The following is a 20,955-nucleotide window of genomic DNA, read 5'->3' as shown; positions in this document are numbered from 1 at the left end:
TTTGGTAAACCAACCAACTCAAATTTTAGCTGGACAAAAAATTACTCAGTTGCTTCTCCTGCCTCAAGTTAAATTACAAAGTACTGAAAAAAAAATAAAATAAAATAAACAAAGTACTGGTAGAAAATGCACTGGTGGTCTCAGTAGTACAAACGGGATTTTTTGGCAAACATCTATTGATAAGAATAGGCCTCAATTAACACTCACTTTGAAGAATAAATCCTTTACTGTCCTGTTAGATACTGGCACAGATTTTTTTCAATTATGGCTTTAAATCTGTGGCCCAAGAAGTGGCCAAGATAGTCAATGTTACTTTTACAGGCGTAGGAACTTTAAATTCCATCTTTCAAAGTACATGACCTTTACCTTGTTTGGGACCAGATAATCAAAATGCTCAAATTCAACCATACATAGCTGATATTGCTATTAACTTGTGGGGTCGAGATTCCCTTCAGCAATGGAAAACTGTAATAACAATACCTTCCTCTCATACTAATTCCTTTAAAATGTCAAATTTAACATAGAGGCCACTGCCCCAAAATATGCTCTCAAGCTATCTTGGAAGAGCAATAATCCAGTATGGGTGGAGCAGTGGCCATTAACTAAAGAAAAACTGAATGCCTTACAATTTTTAATTCAGGAACAGTTATTGCAAGGACATATTGAGCCTTCTACCAGTCCTTGAAATTCTCCTGTGTTGTAAAAAAAAAAAAAATCAGGCAAATTGAGAATGTTCACTAATCTTCACAAAGTTAATGAAACAATTGTTCCTACAGGTCATCTGCAACCAGGACTTCCTTTACCCTCCACAATCCCTTCCAATTGGTATATATATGTCATTGACTTAAAAGATTGTTTTTTCCTTTTTTTTTTTTTATTGTTGGGGATTCATTGAGGGTACAATAAGCCAGGTTACACTGATTGCAATTGTTAGGTAAAGTCCCTCTTGCAATCATGTCTTGCCCCCATAAAGTGTGACACACACCAAGGCCCCACCCACCTCCCTCCGACCCTCTTTCTGCTTCCCCCCCATTACCTTAATTGTCATTAATTGTCCTCATATCAAAATTGAGTACATAGGATTCATGCTTCTCCATTCTTGTGATGCTTTACTAAGAATAATGTCTTCCACTTCCATCCAGGTTAATACGAAGGATGTAAAGTCTCCATTTTTCTTAATGGCTGAATAGTATTCCATGGTATACATATACCACAGCTTGTTAATCCATTCCTGGGTTGGTGGGCATTTAGGCTGTTTCCACATTTTGGCGATTGTAAATTGAGCTGCAATAAACAGTCTAGTATAAGTGTCCTTATGATAAAAGGATTTTTTTCCTTCTAGGTAGATGCCCAGTAATGGGATTGCAGGATCAAATGGGAGGTCTAGCTTGAGTGTTTTGAGGTTTCTCCATACTTCCTTCCAGAAAGGTTGTACTAGTTTGCAGTCCCACCAGCAGTGTAAAAGTGTTCCCTTCTCTCCACATCCACGCCAGCATCTGCATTTTTGAGATTTTGTGATGTGGGCCATTCTCACTGGGGTTAGATGATATCTCAGGGTTGTTTTGATTTGCATTTCTCTAATATATAGAGATGATGAACATTTTTTCATGTGTTTGTTAGCCATTCGTCTGTCGTCTTTAGAGAAAGTTCTATTCATGTCTCTTGCCCATTGATATATGGGATTGTTGGCTTTTTTCATGTGGATTAATTTGAGTTCTCTATAGATCCTAGTTATCAATCTTTTGTCTGATTGAAAATATGCAAATATCCTTTCCCATTGTATAGGTTGTCTCTTTGCTTTAGTTATTGTCTCCTTAGCTGTACAGAAGCTTTTCAGTTTAATGACGTCCCATTTGTTTATTTTTGTTGTTGTTGCAATCGCCATGGCAGTCTTCTTCATGAAGTCTTTCCCCAGGCCAATATCTTCCAGTGTTTTTCCTATGCTTTCTTTGAGGATTTTTATTGTTTCATGCCTTAAATTTAAGTCCTTTATCCATCTTGAATCAATTTTTGTGACCGGGGAAAGGTGTGTGTCCAGTTTCAGTCTTTTACATGTAGACATCCAGTTCTCCCAATACCATTTATTGAATAGGGAGTCTTTCCCCCAAGGTATGTTCTTGTTTGGTTTATCGAAGATTAGGTGGTTGTAAGATGTTAGTTTCATTTCTTGGTTTTCAATTCGATTCCAAGTGTCTATGTCTCTGTTTTTGTGCCAGTACCATGCTGTCTTGAGCACTATGGCTTTGTAGTACAGACTAAAATCTGGTATGCTGATGCTCCCAGCTTTATTTTTGTTACTAAGAACTGCCTTAGCTATATGGGGTTTTTTCCGGTTCCATACAAAACGCAGAATCATTTTTTCCAAATCTTGAAAGTACGATGTTGGTATTTTGATAGGAATGGCAATGAATAGGTAGATTGCTTTGGGAAGTATAGTCATTTTAACAATGTTGATTCTTCCAAGCCATGAGCATGGTATGTTCTTCCATTTGTTAATATACTCTGCTATTTCCTTTCTGAGGATTTCATAGTTTTCTTTATAGAGGTCCTTCACCTCCTTCATTAGGTATATTCCTAGGTATTTCATTTTCTTTGAAACTATAGTGAAGGGAGTTGTGTCCTTAATTAGCTTCTTATCTTGACTGTTATTGGTGTATACAAAGGCTACTGACTTGTGGACATTGATTTTATATCCTGAAACGTTACTGTATTTTTTGATGACTTCTAGGAGTCTTGTGGTTGAGTCTTTGGGGTTCTCTAAGTATAAGATCATGTCGTCAGCAAAGAGGGAGAGTTTGACCTCCTCTGCTCCCATTTGGATTCCCTTTATTTCCTTGTCTTGCCTAATTGTATTGGCTAGAACTTCCAGCACTACGTTGAACAGTAAAGGTGACAGAGGACAACCTTGTCTGGTTCCAGTTTTAAGAGGAAAAGCTTTGAGTTTTACTCCATTCAATAAAATATTGGCTGTGGGTTTGTCATAGATAGCTTCAGTCAGTTTTAGAAATGTGCCATTTATGCCTATACTCTTCAGTGTTCCAATTAGAAAAAGATGCTGGATTTTATCAAATGCTTTTTCTGCATCTATTGAGAGGATCATGTGATCTTTATTTTTGCCTCTGTTAATATGGTGGATAACGTTTATGGACTTGCGTATGTTAAACCAGCCATGATCCCTACTTGATCATGATGAATGACTTTTTTGATGATAAGCTGTAATCTATTGGCTAGGATTTTGTTGAGGATTTTTGCATCTATATTCATGAGTGAAATTGGTCTGAAATTCTCCTTTTTGTTTGGGTCTTTTCCTGGTTTTGCTATCAGGGTGATGTTTGCTTCATAGAATGTGTTGGGGAAGATTCCTTCTTGCTCAATTTTTTGGAATAATTTCTGCAGTACAGGAATAAGCTCTTCCTTGAAGGTTTGATAGAATTCTGGAGTGAAGCCATCTGGACCAGGGCATTTTTTGGTTGGAAGATTTTTTTTTTTTTTTGTAGAGACAGAGTCTCACTTTATGGCCCTCGGTAGAGTGCTGTGGCCTCACACAGCTCACAGCAACCTCCAACTCCTGGGCTTAAGCGATTCTCTTGCCTCAGCCTCCCGAGTAGCTGGGACTACAGGCGCCCACCACAACGCCCGGCTATTTTTTGGTTGCAGTTTGGCCGGGGCCGGGATTGAACCCGTCACCCTCGGCATATGGGGCTGGCGCCCTACCGACTGAGCCACAGGCGCCACCCGGTTGGAAGATTTTTTATTGTTTCTTTGATCTCAGTGCTTGAAATTGGTCTGTTCAGGAGCTCTATTTCTTCCTGGCTGAGTCTAGGGAGAGGGTGTGATTCCAAATATTTATCCATTTCCTTCGCATTGTCAAATTTCTGGGCATAGAGTTTCTGGTAGTATTCAGAGATGATCTTTTGTATCTCTGTGGGATCAGTTGTTATTTCCCCTTTATCATTTCTTTTTTTTTTTTGTAGAGACAGAGTCTCACTTTATGGCCCTCGGTAGAGTGCCGTGGCCTCACACAGCTCACAGCAACCTCCAACTCCTGGGCTTAAGCGATTCTCTTGCCTCAGCCTCCCGAGTAGCTGGGATTACAGGCGCCCGCCACAACGCCCGGCTATTTTTTGGTTGCAGTTTGGCCGGGGCCGGGCTTGAACCCACCACCCTCGGTATATGGGGCAGGCGCCCTACCGACTGAGCCACAGGCGCCGCCCATCCCCTTTATCATTTCTTTATATATATATATTTTTGTAGAGACAGAGTTTCACTTTATTGCCCTCGGTAGAGTGCCGTGGCGTCACACAGCTCACAGCAACCTCCAACTCCTGGGCTTAGGCGATTCTCCTGCCTCAGCCTCCCGAGTAGCTGGGACCACAGGCGCCCGCCACAACGCCCGGCTATTTTTTTGTTGTTGTTGCAGTTTGGCCGGGGCCGGGTATGAACCTGCCACCCTCGGTATATGGGGCCGGCGCCCTACTCACTGAGCCACAGGCGCTGCCCCCCTTTATCATTTCTGATTGAGGTTACTAGAGATTTTACTTTTCTATTCCTCGTTAGTCTGGCCAATGGTTTATCTATTTAATTTATTTTTTCAAAAAACAATCTCCTTGTTTCATTCATTTTCTGAATGATTCTTTTGTTTTCAATTTCATTGATCTCTGATTTGATTTTGGATATTTCTTTTCTTCTACTGAGTTTAGGCTTAGATTGTTCTTCTTTTTCCAATTCCATAAGATCTCTTGTGCGATTGTTGATGTGCTCGCTTTCTGTTTTTCAAATGTAGGCATCTAAAGCAATGAATTTTCCTCTCAAAACTGCTTTTGCAGTGTCCCACAGGTTTTGGTAGCTTGTGTCTTCATTGTTGTTATGCTCAAGGAAGTTAATGATTTCCTGTTTTATTTCTTCCTGCACCCATCTGTTATTCAACAGAAGATTGTTTAATTTCCATGCCTTTGGGTGGGGTCGAGCATTTTTGTTAGAGTTGAGTTCCACCTTTAGTGCCTTATGGTCTGAGAAGATACAAGGTACAATTTCAATTCTTTTGATTCTGTTGATATTTGTTTTGTGTCCCAGGATATGATCAATTTTGGAGAATGTTCCATCGGGTGATGAGAAGAATGTATATTCTTTATCCTTGGGGTGGAGTCTTCTATATGTGTCTGTCAAGCACAGTTGTTCTAGGGTCTCATTTAAATCTCTTATATCTTTGTTTAATTTCTGTTTAGAGGATCTGTCCAGCTCTGTAAGAGGAGTGTTAAAGTCCCCTGTTATTATGGTATTATCAGATATCATATTGCTCAGACTGAGTAAGGTCTGTTTCAAGAACCTGGGAGCATTCAAATTGGGTGCATAGATATTTAGAATTGAAATGTCTTCTTGTTGTATTTTTCCCTTGACCAATATAAGTGACCATCTTTGTCTTTTTTGACTTTAGTTGCTTTAAATCCACATGTATCTGAAAATAAGATTGCAACTCCTCTTTTCTTCTGAATTCCATTTGCCTGAAAAATTGTCTTCCAACCCTTGACTCGGAGCTTTAATTTGTCTTTTGAAGCCAGGTGTGTTTCTTGCAGACAGCAAATAGATGGCTTGTGTTTTTTAATCCAGTCAGCCAATCTATGTCTCTTCAGTGGGGAATTCAAGCCATTAACATTTATTGAGATAATTGATAAGTGTGGTAGTATTCTATTCGTCTTATTTGGTGAGAGTCCATTGCTTAGTTTTATCTTTTGCATCAGTGTGGAGGTTTGGTTCTGTCCTTTAATTTCTGAGTTCTTATTTTGGTGCTGATCCATTGTGGTGGTCAGTGTGCAGAACAGGTTGAAGTATTTCCTGTAGAGCTGGTCTTGTTGTGGCAAATTTCCTCAATGTTTCTATATCCGTAAATGATTTGATTTCTCCATCAATTTTGAAGCTTAGCTTAGCAGGGTACAGAGTTCTGGGCTGGAAATTGTTCTGTTTAAGTAGATTAAAGGTAGATGACCATTGTCTTCTTGCTTGGAAAGTTTCATTAGAGAAGTCTGCGGTCACTCTGATGGATTTGCCCCTGTAGGTCAACTGGCGCTTACTCCTGGCAGCTTGCAGAATCTTTTCTTTTGTCTTGACTTTGGACAGGTTCGTCACAATGTGTCTTGGAGAAGCTCAGTTAGAGTTGAGGCGACTTGGGGTCCGATAGCCCTCTGAAATCAGTGTGTCAGAATCTTCGGTGATATTTGGGAAATTTTCTTTTATAATATTCTCTAGTATGGCTTCCATTCCTCTGGGGCATTCTTCTTCCCCTTCTGGAATTCCTATAACTCGTATGTTGGAATGCTTCATAAAGTCCCATAATTCTGACAGTGAACGTTCTGCTTTCTCTCTCTTCTTTTCTGCCTCTTTTACTATCTGAGTTATCTCAAGAACTTTGTCTTCTACCTCTGAAATTCTTTCTTGTGCATGGTCTAACCTGTTGCTGATACTTTCCATTGCATCTTTAAGTTCCCTAATTGACTGTTTCAGTTCCTTCAGCTCTGCTATATCCTTTTTATAGTCTTCATATCGTTCATCTCTTATTTGATTCTGTTTTTGGATTTCCTTTTGGTTATTTTCCACTTTATTAGCAGTTTCCTTCATTGTTTCCATCATTTCTTTCATTGTTTTCAACATGTGTATTCTAAATTCCCTTTCTGTCATTCCTAACATTTCTTCATAGGTGGAATCATCTGCAGTAGCTACCTCATGGTCCCTTGGAGGGGTTGTTCTGGACTGGTTCTTCATGTTGCCTGGAGTTTTCTGCTGATGCTTCCTCATGAGTGGTTACTTTTATCTGTTTCCTTGCCCTAATTTTCCTTTTACTTCCTCTTGCTCTTTAAGTTCTTGTGCCTGTGGACTAAGGGTTACAGGACCAGAGGGGTGAGAAGGTTGAAGAGCAAAAAAGGGATGAAAGAAAGGAGGACTGAGTGATAAGAAAAGAAGAAAAATAGAGAAAGGAGAGGGGGTGGGTAAAAGGAATATTGACAAAAAGAAGAGAGGCACAGAAAGAGGGAGACAGAACAATATAGGTGTACAGTAGGGTACTTTGACACAACCTTAAAAAAAACCCACCTTCTGGGGGTGCCCAGTTTGGTGGTTCCCTTGAGGTCAGCAGCTCTTTGCTAACCTGATCAGACACAGTACCCCACCTCCACCCAGTAGAGAGGAAAGACAAAAATGCTATAAATCAAACCAAAATAAGCAAAAAGAAAAGTTTACGGGATAAAATTGGGTGAAAAACCAAATAATAGCAGTAGAAACACTAGCAAAAATGAAGTTCTAATTATTGAAAAATACAGCAATGGGAAATTATAATTAAACTGGAAAAATTGAGAAAGAAAAAGGATCTGTATGGAAAAGGTTGAACTTATAAAACAAAACAACATCAACAACATCAAAATAAACAAAAAAAAAACAACCAAACCCCCCCCCCCCAAAAAAGAAAAAAACACAACCAAAAACAAAGCAGTATGTATATGTTATTGAATATTGTCTGGGCAACATGTGGTCTTCTGGGGTATGAGATGTTAATCACAGTTCTGATATGACTTGAGGGTGCTGATTTCTCAAACCCCAGCAGGTAGACACCCTAAATCTCTCTTCAGCCCACTTTGAACTTGTTCACTTGCTGAGCAGAAGCTTTCCCAGGAAAGTGCTTGTCGCTGGAATCACTGCTGAAGTGGCTATCCACTTACCCAGTGTGCCAAAACTGGTCTCTGTCTGTCCCTGAGGGTTAGGGCTGCAAGGTGGCTCAGACCCCGCCCTTAGGCTACTTGGTCACTGGGTTACCAGCTCCCACCCAATTCTAGCTCTGCAACCCTGAGGGCAGAGCTTGCCGGGGCAGATCGCTCACAATGGCTCCCTGTGACCCAACGCCAAACACCATTAGCTCCATCTGGCTCAGCGGCTCAGACTGGGGCCCTAGACAATGGCCAAAGTTCTCTGCACTCCCGCTCACGCTCTCCCCAAGGCAGTTCAACTGAGTGCCAAGTCCAAAGACACCAAAACAGTTCACAGGTAAGGCCTTTCTGGTTTGCAGTCTCGCTGCTACTGAACTTACAGTTGCGAGCAGGTTTAGACCGATTGAACACACGCGACCACTTGCCGGTTTTCCACTGTTTTAGTCCTCCTCTTGGGGTCCAGAAGTCTCTCGCTGACTCTCTGTATCCGCGCAGGGGTGATGATAGGCAGATCCCACCAGCCAGAGATGCCTGGAGTTCTATCTCCCCAGACTCACGGTGCCCAGATGCAAGAAAGCTGTTTCTCGGCTGCCATCTTGCTCCGCCTAAAAGATTGTTTTTTCAGTATATACTTGTATCCTGAAGACTGACCACGTTTTGCCTTTTCTTTATCTTCCTGTAATCAACAAAGACCCTATCAGCGTTGTCAGTGGAGAGTTCTGCCACAAGGTATGTTAAATAGTCCTACTTTGTTTCAGCACTTTGTTGATCAGCCGTTACAGCACATTAAGAAACAATATCCCGCAGCCTACATCATTCATTATATGGATGACATTTTATTTGCACACCAAAGTTTAGCTGTTTTGCAAGACATATTTAAACAGTTGCACTTACCCTAAAATCTTATGGTCTTCAAATTGCTCCAGAAAAAAATCAAACTACATCCCTCTATAATTATTTGGGATACAAATTGACTCAAATGCAAATTCTCCCACAACACATTAATCTTAGGTTAGATTCCTATCTACCTTAAATGATTTCCAAAAACTGTTAGGTCATATTAATTGGTTACATTTGACTTTAGGAATACCAACCTATGCCTTAACTAATCTTTTTTTTTTTTTTTTGGCCAGGGCTGGGTTTGAACCCACCACCTCCGGCATATGGGACCGGTGCCCTACTCCTTGAGCCACAGGCACCGCTCCTTAACTAATCTTTTTAAAATCCTAGAAGGACCTTCGGACTTAAATAGTCCTCATTCACTTACTCCAGAGGCAAAGAAGGAACTATAACTAATTGAAAAAAGAATTTGCCTCAAAAGAATTAGATTGAGTTAACATTAGATTACCAATTCAACTGATAATTGTAGCCACTTCTCACTCTCCAACTGGAGTTATTTATCAAGAAAACACCCTTTTAGAGTGGCTGTTCCTTCTTAATAAAACTGCACAAAAATTACAACAATATTTAGACAAAATTTGTGAGTTGATTGCTAAAGGCAGAAACAGAATTCGCCAACTTATAGGCTATGACCCATGTTCTATCATTGTTCCTTTTACAGAAAAGCAAATTCAACTCAATTTTCAATTATCTTTGTCTTGGCAAATCGCTCTTGCATCTTATGTAGGTTTAAATACCAATGAATATCCTCATGATAATAGATTTCAATTTTTAAAACTTACTTCCTGGATCCTTCCTCATATTGTCAAAAACTCACCAATTACAGATGCTATCACTTTTTACACAGATGCCAACAAGCATGGCAAGGCTGGATATACTGATGGTAATAACTCAAAAGTTTTTCAAAGTCCTTATAATTCTGTCCAAAAGAATGAAATGTATGCTATTCTCTTTTTTTTTTTTTTTTGTGGTTTTTGGGTGGGGGTAGGTTTGAACCTGCCACCTCCGGCATATGGGACCGGCGCCCCACTCCTTGAGCCACATGCGCCGCCCAAAATGTATGCTATTCTTATTCTACTCAAAGACTTTCATTGTCCTATGAATGTGGTGACGGACTCTCAATATACATGCTTTGCTGTTAACCACCTAGAAACAACAACTATTACTTCTACTGATGAAATTTCTTCTCTTTTTCAATCTATCCGGAGACTCCTTAGATACCATATTCACCCTATATACATTACTCATATTAGAGCACACACCATTTTACCTGGTCCTATGACTTCTTTAAATTCACAAATAGATCAAGCCCTTGTTGGTACTGTTCAAGAAGCATCTACTTTTCATTCCTACACACATGCTAATGCAAAGATGCTTCATAAGAAATCTCATCTTGGGCGGTGCCTGTGGCTTAGTCGGTAAGGCGCCAGCCCCATATACCGAGGGTGGCGGGTTCAAACCCGGCCCCTGCTGAACTGCAACCAAAAAATAGCCGGGCATTGTGGCGGGCGCCTGAGTCCCAGCTACTCGGGAGGCTGAGGCAAGAGAATCGCTTAAGCCCAGGAGTTGGAGGTGCTGTGAGCTGTGTGATGCCATGGCACTCTACCTAGGGCCATAAAGTGAGACTCTGTCTCCACAAAAAAAAAGAAATCTCATCTTACAAAAACTCAGTCACAGCAAATTCTTTCTAGTTGTCCTTCTTGTTCCAAAATACAAGTTCCTTCCTTTCATGAAGGTACCAACCCTAGAGGAGAAATGGCAAACCAATATGGCAAATGGATGTGACTATTGTCTCATCCTTTGGTAAATTAAAATATGTTCATCATTCCATAGATAGTTTTTCTCATTTTTCTTGGGCAACAGCCTTAGCTGGAGAAAGGACTCACCATGTCATTCAACATTTATTAGAATGTTTTAATGTCATGGGACTTCCTAAGTCTATTAAAACTGACAATGCTAGCTGCTCGGGAGGCTGAGGCAAGAGAATTGCATAAGCCCAAGAGTTAGAGGTTGCTGTGAGCCGTGATGACATCACGGCACTCTACCCGAGGGCAGTACAGTGAGACTCTGTCTCTACAAAAAAAAAAACCACAAAACAAAACTGACAATGCACCTTCTTATTCTACTAAAAAATTAAATACCTTTCTGTCTTCTTAGGATATTCAACTTTTTCATGGTATTCCCTATAATTCTCAAGGCCAGGCCATTATTGAATGACACCACAAAACATTAAAAGATATGTTATTTAAACAGAACGGAGGAGATGGTATACTCCCCTTGAATAACAGTCCTAGATATATTCTTACTAGAGCTCTGTTCACTCTTAATTTTCTGAATCTTAACAATGATGGAAACACAGCTGCTGAATGTCACTGGACATCTCTTACCCATTTACCACCTTCTCAAATATGGCAACCTATTTTCTATAAGAAACCCGATATGTCTGAATGGGAACCTGGTTATGTGTTACACTGGGGTCGAGGCTTTGCTCATATCATTACAGAACAGCAAGAAAAGCAGTGGTTACCCGCCCGCTGGATTAAGCCTCAATATGAGCAAAAGACCTTGCCAGCACTTTGACGAATCTGCCCTCACTGATCTCTTCAATAACATGACCATCAAGCGGACGAACAGATTGTAGTCCTCTCCCAAGAACCACTAACTCCACTTTTCCTTCTTGGGGTCAAATCAAAAAGCTGTCATCAGCGGCTAAAGATTTAGTGAAATGTCAAGGTAAACCTCTAACAGCAGACTTCTTGTTCCTGGCAATGATTGCACTAGTGTCAACAAAGGTAAATACTGCTGGGTGGCGCCTGTGGCTCAGTCGGTAGGGTGCCAGCCCCATATACCGAGGGTGGTGGGTTCAAACCCGGCCCCAGCTGAACTGCAAACCAAAAAATAGCTGGGCGTTGTGGCGGGCGCCTGTAGTCCCAGCTACTCGGGAGGCTAAGGCAAGAGAATCGCTTCAGCCCAGGAGTTGGAGGTTGCTGTGAGCTGTGTGAGGCCACGGTACTCTATCGAGGGCGATAAAGTGAGACTCTGTCTCTACAAAAAAGAAAAAAAAAAGGTAAATACTGCTACAAAGAATTTCACTTACTGAGCCTATATCCCTAACCCTAACAGAAAAAATATCTTAGATTTAAGTTCTAACAGTCATTACCTTCAACCCATTCCCACTGCATGATTTTCTCTTATACATAATAGTATTAAAAACAAACAAAAACCATGCTGTCCCTCTAGACTTCAACTTGGAAAGGGTATGACACTACCCCTCCCCCACCTAACATTCCAATCTGCACTATGCCTGTTGCTGCCCATTTATAATGGGTGCAATGGACGATGGGCAGAGGCAAGACACCTCGGGCATTAGTTAATACTTCCTATGGAAGCGTCATTGATTGGAGACCCCACGGGTCAGCCTGAGACAAACAGGTGGAGAAATGCATTGGTTTTCGTAAAAACAACTACCATAGTCAACCATTCCCTATTGTTTGGCATGGAGGAGGCATGTCTCCCCTTTGCCTAGCCTGGCTGGAACAACATAACATCATTTTGGGACAGATTTACAACAACATATACCTGAAACCTTTATTAAATAACTGCAATCTGTCACAGGAAGTGAAATTAAAAAGCATTTCCAATAGTGTTACTAATTTCTCTCTTTTTTCTTCTGTGAAGGCCCTCACTGGCACCACTGGCATAATTCTGTTAATTACCATGTGTGCCCTCTTGTTCTTTTCCCTAGCCAGAAGAGTAGCTGCTCAACGAGAAGAACTACTGAAAGGAACAACCGTTATTTTTTTCCTTATCCCAACCCCCAAAAAAGTCTTAAACAAAAACGGGGGATATGTAGAGGAATGGACACCATGCTTGCAAAGGACAGTTGCTGATTCTTATCACATTAAAAGGACATGCTGAGAACAGGACAGTCTCCTGGTAAGCCTAGAGACGTTTTGTGACTTGGAGGCAATCCCTCAAGTAACTCTGTTCTGGAATGAGATAAGATCGGTCACTCACTAGTAAGCATGTGATAAACATTGATGCTTAGTACTTCTTCATGAGGGTTGTGGGGAAAGAACACGTGAGAAGAGCACGTGGCCATCCTTACACAAGCAGCCCTCCTATGTAATCACCTTAACGCTCCACCCCTATTGTGTATGTCAATGACCTTAACTCTCCACACCTGTTGTGTATAACCTTAATAAATAGCCATTGTGGAGGGGGCTCAGGGCTACCCTGGAACTAAGGTCAGCCTGCCTCCCGCAAGCTTGTACTTCTAATCCATGTCACGCCTGGTTCCTTCCTGTGGCGACTGAGACCAGTGCCATAGGGGTTGTGACTCAAGATGGATAAAGGACTTAAATTTAAGGCATGAAACAATAAAAATCCTCAAAGAAAGCATAGGAAAAACACTGGAAGATATTGGCCTGGGGAAAGACTTCATGAAGAAGACTGACATGGCAATTGTAACAACAACAAAAATAAACAAATGGGATTTAATGAAACTGAAAAGCTTCTGTACAGCTAAGGAGACAACCAAAGCAAATAGACTACCTACACAATGGGAAAGGATATTTGCATATTTTGAATCAGACAAAAGCTTGATAACTAGGATCTATAGAGAACTCAAATTAATCCACATGAAAAAAGCCAACAGGGTGGCACCTGTGGCTCAAAGGAGTATGGCGCTGGCCCCATACACTGGAGGTAGTGGGTTCAAACCCAGCCCTGGCCAAAAAAAAAAAAAAAAAAGAAAGAAAAAAGCCAACAATCCCATATATCAATGGGCAAGAGACATGAATAGAACCTTCTCTAAAGAAGACAGACTAATGGCTAACAAACATATGAAAAAATGTTCATCATCCTTATCTATTAGAGAAATACAAATCAAAAGCACCCTGAGATACCATCTAACCCCAGCAAGAATGGCCCACATCACAAGAATCTTAAAACTGCAGATGCTGGTGTGGATGTGGACAGAAGGCAACACTTTCACACTGCTGAAAGTGGGACTGCAAACTAGTACAACCTTTTTGGAAGGAAGTATGGAGAAACCTCAAAGCACTCAAACTAGACCTCCCATTTGATCCTGCAATCCCATTACTGGGCATCTACCCAGAAGGAAAAAAATCCTTTTATCATAAGGACACTTGTACTAGACTGTTTATTGCAGCTAAATTTACAATCGCCAAAATGTGCAAACAGCCTAGAAGCCCACCAACCCAGGAATGGATTAACAAGCTGTGGTATACGTACACCATGGAATACTATTCAGCCATTAAAAAAAATGGAGACTTTACATCTTTTGTGTTAACCTGGATGGACGTGGAAGACATTATTCTTAGTAAAGCATCACAAGAATGGAGAAGCATGAATCCTATATACTCAATTTTGATATAAGAACAATTAATGACAAGGTCACCGTGGGGGTGGGGGAAGGGGGGAGCAGAGAGAGAAAGAAGGAGGGAGGGGTGGGGAAAGGAAGAGCAGAGAGAGGGAAGGAGGGAGAGGGGTGGGGCCTTGGTATGTGCCACACCATTTGCGGCAAGACACGATTGCAAGAGGGACTTTACCTAACAAATGCAATCAGTGTAACCTGGTTTATTGTACCCTCAATGAATCCCCAACAATAAAAAATAAATAAATAAAAATAAAAATAAAAAATTACATTCATATCTGGATGAAATTAAGACCAAATTAGACATAGCAGAAGAAAAGATAAATGAACTTGACGGAGTAGCAATAGAAACTGTCCAATGAAATACAGAGGGAAAAAAGACAAGTAAAATAAATGGAGAATACCAAAAAAAAAAGGACCCAGAATCAGGAAAAAAATCATCCATTGGTATTTTTGGTATTTTGACGATTATTTGTTTCAGAATGGAAAGTTTCAGAAATAACTCACAAGTTTTACACTGTGCATGCTACATTCTGAGTATCATGATGAAATCTCTGTGTCCTACTTCGTCTGGGGTAAGACATGAATCCTCCCTTTTTTTAGCATATCTACATGGTACCGGCTACTTGCTCTTTCCTGTGCAGTTTCAGGCCTCCCCTAGAGGTCTTGAAATATACCCCCAAGCAGAGGGAGAGACTCCTATACAATGAACCTTTCTGTACTCATCACCACCTTTCAGCAGTTTTTATTTTATTTTATTTTGTTTTTGCAGTTTTTGGCTGGGGCTGGGTTTGAACCCACCACCTCCAGCATATGGGGCTGGCGCCTTACTCTGTTGAGCCACAGGTGCCACCCTCAGCAGTTTTTAAAATGTGACTAATCTTGATTTGCCTTTTTTTCATGAGGGATAGTCCTGTCCTATCTGGAGTATTTTAATGCAAAACCCAAATCATGTCATTCTTTTCTTTTTCTTTTTTTTTTTTTACTGTTTCTGGCCGGGGCCAGGTTTGAACCCGCCACTTCCAGTATATGGGGCCAGCGCCCTACTCCTTGAGCCACAGGCGCCACCAATGTCATTCTAATTAAGTACTTCAGAATGCCCCTATAATAGCAAAAAAAAAAAGTATAATTTTCACATCTAACAAAATAAGAAATTGCTAATATCATCTAATGCCCAGTTCATATTCAAATTTTCCTGATCGTTTAAAAATAGTTCAAAGTCACAGGCTGCATGTTTTGATCAAGGATGGAACATATATGATAGTGGTCTCATAAGATTTGAATACCCTATTTTCACTGTCCTTTTCTATGTTTAGATAATTGTCTACAATACTCAGTACAATAACAGTCTGTACAGGTGTGCAGCCCGGGGCAATAAACTATAGCATATCCTAAGTGTCCAGTAGGCTATGACAGCAGTCCCCAATCTTTTTGACATAAGGGACTGGTTTCCTGGAAGACAGTTTTTCCACAGACTGGGAGTGAGGAGGAGATAATTTGGGGATGATTCAAGTGCACTATGGTTTATTGAGTACTTTATTTCTTTATTGTTACATTGTAATGTATAATGTGATAATTATACAATTCACCATAATGCAGAATCAGGGGAGCCTTGCAGCTTGTTTTTTGGGGAGTGCTGGGAGGCAATGACATCTGAGTGTGTTGCTTACATCAGCCTGCTCCATAATCTCATGTGGCTGCTGTCACTGCAGAAGACCCTGCTTCACAGAGATAGAATGTTGGACGTGGAAGCAGGCTTGTCAAGTGCTTTCATGCACTCTCAGGACACTCTGCCTTGACTGTAATCCGGAATGTATGGAGATAAGAAGTTGTCTCAAAGTGCTTTTAAGGCCACTGTCATTAGCGATCTGAAACAATTGATCTTCTTCAAGCACAAAGTCGATTCCCCTGGCTTATTCACAAGTGGATTGAGGATCCATGCCTTCCCAGTTCAGAGTCTTCTGTGGTTGGGAAGTAACGCTCAGATTCTGGAAAGCTGAGAGGTGGTCATGCACCAGCTGGGAGGAAGAAGGTTCTGGCTCAGGCTCTTTTTTTTTGAGACAGAGCCTCAAGCTGTCACCCTTGGTAGCATGCCGTGGCATCACAGCTCACAGCAACCTCCAACTCCCAGGCTCAAGCGATTCTCCTGCCTCTGCCTCCCAAGTAGCTGGGACCACAGGTGCCCACCATAACACCCAGCCATTATTTGGTTGCAGCCATTATTGTTGTTTGGCAGGCCTGGGCTGGATTCGAATTCCCCAGCTCAGGTGTATGTGGCTAGCGCCCTAGCCACTTGAGCCACAGGCGCTGAGCCAGGCTCAGACTCTTTCAAACTCTCAGCTAATGTTTGAAACGTGACAAAAATCCCACTGTTCACTCATCACCTTGAACACAGTTGTCGTTCTCCCATGAAGTGACAGATTGAGTTCACTGAGCAGGCTGAATATGTCACACAAGTAAGCAAGTTTGGCCACCCATTCTGTATCACCGAAATGTGCTGCTAGTGATGACTTTTTCTGAAAAGTCTCTGGAGCAGCTCTCATAATTCAAAACTCTGGCCACCTTTATTTAGAAAGCCACCTCCTGTGTGTAAAAGATGTATGTTCTCTGCATCTATCTCCACACAGAGCGGCACAAACAGATGTGAGTTACAGGCACGTGCTTTAATGTGGTTGGTAATTTTTTTTTTATTATTACTCAGAAAGCTTTATTTCCTTATTTAGCTTTCTGACTTTGTGCTTGTGCCTTCAACATTTTCACACCGATTTTCTGGCTCTTCCATAAGGAAAGCACCCTTGACCCACACACTTAGCACAGGTGGAACCCCACAGGCCCTGCAGACGGGTTTTTCTTTTTTTTTTGTAGAGACAGAGTCTCACTTTACCCCCTTGGTAGAGTGCCATGACGTCACAGGACTCACAGCAACCTCTAACTCTTGGGCTTCCCCGATTCTCTTGCCTCAGCCTCCCAAGCAGCTGGGACTACAGGCGCCCGCCACAACGCCCGGCTATTTTTTTGGTTGCAGTTCAGCCGGGGCTGGGTTTGAACCCGCCACCCTCGGTATATGGGGCCGGCACCCTACTCGCTGAGCCACAGGTGCCACCCACTGCTGACGGGTTTTTTCGTTTTAGACAAGCGCATGAGAAGTTCAGGTCTCACAGCACCAACCCCTGGAAGTTTGTCTGGGCACACACCAAATGCAAATTGTGGTCCTTTCCCAGACTTCTTAGTGTAAAGGTAAACAATTCTATTACCAGAGGTTCGGGACAGCCTAGTTTTGTGAGAGGCTGTATTGTAGGAAAGCCTGCAAGGGTATGTCAAACGCTGCACGTCAAATGTTCTCAGAGCCTGCCTAGGCGCTCGGAAGAGGACAAAAAGTGGTTGCTAATTTTAATCACATTGTGCAAAACGTGTGGCTCAGGTGACACACTAGCCAGCATTTTTCTGTGGTGACACTGTGCATTGACTAACATCCAGAAGCGACCTCCTCGACCCGAGTAGTCAAAGCAGAAAGCCGACCAGTCACAGCAGCTGCTCTGCTCACGTCCTGACAAAAGCGCCCAATTCAGTTTCCCTGTATCATTCAGACCAGCATAGATCAGCAGCTGGGGTGCTGGTTGGCAACAACAGCACATAACGTACCCTCGTACACATCCTCCTGAAAACACATCACACAGAAACGAGCTGTGTTGCCTTGGTGTCAGCACTGGTCAGCCTGGACTGTGTGCTGTGGTGACTCTTTCACTCTCTGACATCTGTGCCTCAGCGTCCTTTGCTGGTTCATCTAGCCTTCCAGTTACCGTGTGAGCCGAAAGAGGAATATGTGCCGAACTTTGAACTGCAGCCGCTCCTAAAAGTTCCCAGCAATCGTCCTTAGCAGCAGGCGGGACCAACTCTGCCCCACAGTAGAGGCTCCTGAGCTTTAGCAGTGCGGTTAGCCACTAGGAGTGAAGCTCCTGGTACGCACATGCTCGGGGAAGTGGTGGCCTCCATAATTACTGTAACTGCTTCTGTTCTTCGTGTTCCCAGGATTTTGTTTGTTTGTTTTAAACTCCAAAGGCTTGTCTTTCAATGCAGGGTGCTTGGCCTCCATGTGGAAGCTATGTTGAGGGTTTTATGGCTTCACTGGAGCTAGTTGTCACATACTATACAAATCTGGCTCAGAGAATGTGAACCACCTGTTGCAAAGAACCTGTAATTCTTTGCAACAGGTGGAATTCTTGGTATTTTCTTTTCTTTTCTTTTTTTTTTGTAGAGACAGAGTTTCACTTTATCATCCTGGGTAGAGTGCCGTGGCGTCACACAGCTCACAGCAACCTCCAACTCCTGGGCCTAGGCGATTCTCCTGCCTCAGCCTCCCAAGTAGCTGGGACTACAGGCACCCGCCACAATGCCCGGCTATTTTTTTTTTGTTGTTGTTGCAGTTTGGCCGGGGCTGGGTTTGAACCCGCCACCCTCGGTATATGGGGCCGGCGCCCTACTCACTGAGCCACAGGCGCAGCCTGGTATTTTCTTTTAAATGCAGCTTTCATTTTGTTGGCAGTCTTAAGAGTCTTATGCTGTCTCCTCATTGGTCCTTGCCCCCTTTTCTTTTATTTTTTTTCTTTTAGACAGAATCTCAAGCTATCGCCTTGGGTGGAGTTCCATGGTGACATCATAGTTCACAGCAACCTCCAATTTGTGGGCTCAAGCCATCCTCTTGCCTCAGCCTTCTGAGTAATTTTTAGAGACGGGGTCTCGGTCTGGCTCAGGCTGGTCTCAGAAGATCCACGCTCCTTGGCCCCCCAGAGTGCTAGGATTACAGGCATGTAAGGTTTGTTTTTTACTCATTTTTGCCAGGGTTAGCTTTTGGGCTTACCCAAACTGTGACTCAGACAAGTGTGCAGTGCGGGAAAATAAAATAATGGGTGGGCTACACGTGAACTAAAGTGTCAGATTCTGACTTAAAGCCTGTCACCAGATGCAGATGTATGTTGAAGCACATGAACTCACTTGCCACTGTAAAGCCTGCCACTAGATGCAGCTTGTCACTTGCCACTCACTGATAGGGTTTGATACGAATCTTTCAAGCAATTGATTTATTATGATCTCTATGCAAACGTCTCTGCTAGTGATAATCTGTATTTGCAGCGGCTCTCCAGCACCAGCATCACCACCTCAGATCATCGATTTTCATAAGGAGTGTGCAGCCTGGGTTCCTCACATGCACAGTGCCCAGTAGGGTTCACTCCTATGAGAATCTAGTGCTGGGGCTGATCTGACAGGAGGTGGAGCTCAGGCGGTGACCTGAGTGATGGGGAGTGGCTGGAAATACAGTGAAGCTTTCCTCACTCACCCACTGCTCACCTCCTGCTGTGCCGCCCACTTCCTAACAGGCCGTGGACTAGAGGGCTGGAGACCACATGGCTATGCCATCTAGGTTTGTCTAACTACACGCCATGATGTTGAAATTGCCCAGGGATGCATTTCTTAGACTCTATCCCTGTTGTTAAGCAACACACGACAGTATTCTCATTAAGATATGCAGTGGGAGGAATGGTGCCCCCGAAAATGTGTGTCCACATCCTAATCCCTGGAACCAGTGATGTTGCCTTGAGTGGCAAAGAATGAACATTCCCTTATATAGTATGCTAAAATATGGGATTAAATTAAAGATCTTGCAAAAAGATTATCTGAGTGGGCCCTAAATAGAATCGCTTGGCTGGTGGCCTTCCTTCCTTCAGGATGCTGCACCGTTCTCTGGTTCCTTTTCTCTCCCCCACCATCTTCCCTCCTCACACTCCCTGTTATTGGCTCTCTTCTTTCCTTCTCATCGCTACCCCCTACTTTCTTCCCTTTCTGTAATATAAAATAAATGTATACTCTTATATTCTAATGTTGGCCTAGAGAAAGTCTTTTCTCGTTCAGGGAGCACCTACTGAACAACTGAGCATTTTCCAAATCTAATCATTTGGTGGCCCATTTGGAGACTTCAGAAAATCACTTCTCTACCTCTACAGGGAGAAGTCACCTTCCTCCCTGTCAGGGAACTGTCTCTTTCTCTCCCGGATTGTGAAGCTACTTCAATAAAAGAAATTTTTAAGAAAAAAAATGAATAAAAATAGTATCACTTTTTTTTTCTTTTTAGCCAGGGTCTTGCTCTGTCACTCGGGCTAGAGAGCATTGGCATCACCATAGCTCACAGCAACCTCAAATTCCTGGACTCCAGCCATCCTCCTGCCTCAGCCTCCTGAGTGGCTGGGTCTACTCGGTGTATGCCACCATGCCCAGCTAATTTTTCCAATTTTTGTACAAACAGGGTCTTACTCTTCACAGGCTGGTCTTGAATTCTTGGCCACAGGATCCTCCCACTTTGGCCTCCAAAAGGGCTGGGACCACAGGCGTGAGCCACTGCACCCAGCCTGATATCACGTTTTACAAGAGGGAGGTTTGAGACAGAAGAGGATGAGGCAGATGATAGAGTAATGCTACCACAGGTCAAGGAACCTCAGAGCCCCCGAGCTGGAAGAGGCAAAAAGGGAATTTTCCCCCAGACCCTGCCGAGGGAGAGCAGCCTTCATTTCAGATTTCTGGTTCCAGAATCATGTGAGAATAAACTTTTGTTGTTCTAAGCCATTAAATTGATGGCAATTTTCTCAGGAAATTAATACAGGATCCAAGTAAAATCTCTGCATCACCTTTGGTTTATTATGTCTCCTTAAATCAATGAAAGTTTCCCTCATTATTAGAGTAACTGGGTTTTCCTGTGGAACATTTGGTTTGTAGCTCTTTGGAGGTGTTTAATTTCTCTATCCTTTATATTTCAGTAAACTGGTAAGTTCCATCTACTGGGTAATTAGATTCAGGTTTCATTTATTAAGCTAGGTACGTCATTAGTGGCCCTGTTCTATTGCATCACGTAGCACATAATATCTGCTTGTCCCTCTTAGAGGTGCTAAGATAGATCAGAAGCTTAGGCCGGGTTGG

This window comes from Nycticebus coucang, chromosome 16, assembly GCF_027406575.1.
Source record: "Nycticebus coucang isolate mNycCou1 chromosome 16, mNycCou1.pri, whole genome shotgun sequence".
NCBI classification, from domain to species: domain Eukaryota; kingdom Metazoa; phylum Chordata; class Mammalia; order Primates; family Lorisidae; genus Nycticebus; species Nycticebus coucang.
The sequence above is the reverse complement of the archived record's forward strand: the minus strand, read 5'-3'. Positions refer to the sequence as shown.